Source organism: Chionomys nivalis, chromosome 25 (genome assembly GCF_950005125.1).
Source record: "Chionomys nivalis chromosome 25, mChiNiv1.1, whole genome shotgun sequence".
NCBI lineage: Eukaryota > Metazoa > Chordata > Mammalia > Rodentia > Cricetidae > Chionomys > Chionomys nivalis.
In genome coordinates this window covers 7,573,734-7,574,449 of record NC_080110.1, presented here as the reverse complement: position 1 = coordinate 7,574,449, position 716 = coordinate 7,573,734, and positions in this window count along the sequence as shown.

The window sequence follows — 716 nt, the reverse complement described above, 5'->3', positions numbered from 1 at the left end:
CAGAAAGAGTATGTAAGGCCTCCCAAGGGAGTCCACAAGGCATGGCGCATCAATTTGAGGTAAGACCAAGCTCTTCCCCACCTGCATCAAAGCTGAGCAAGGGATCCACCATTGGGAAAGTTTCCAAAAAGCCAGCTCATACACCAGGGACACATACTGGTCCCACTACTAGGGGCTCCACAAACATACTAAGCTACACAACTGTCACCCACATGCTAAGGTTTTAAGTAGGTCCCATGCAGGATCCCTAGCTGTTGGTCTGGAGTCCATGAGCTCTCACGAGCTTGGGTCAGCTGTCTCTGTGGGTTTCCTATCATGATCTTGACCCCCTCCCCTTGCTCATATAATCCCTCCTCCCTCTGCATCTGCTTCTACCAGTTACTGGATGAAGGTTCTGTGATGACAATTAGGGTAGTCACCAATCTGACTAGAGGAGAAGGCCAATCATGCACCCTGTCCACTATTGCTAGCAGTCTTAGTTGGGGACATCCTTGTGGATTCCTGAGAGGTTCCCTGGCACCAGGTTTCTCCCCGACCCCATTATGGCTCCCTCTACCAAGATATCTCTTTCATTGCTCTCCTTCTTTGTCCCTCCCCTTTAAAGTGGTGTGGGATTAGAGGGGAGGAGATGGGGGATGGGATTTTGTTTCTCTTCAAAACTCCAAAATCATCGTCCCAACTTGAACTAGTCAAGGAAATAGAACTGATGCTCGTAA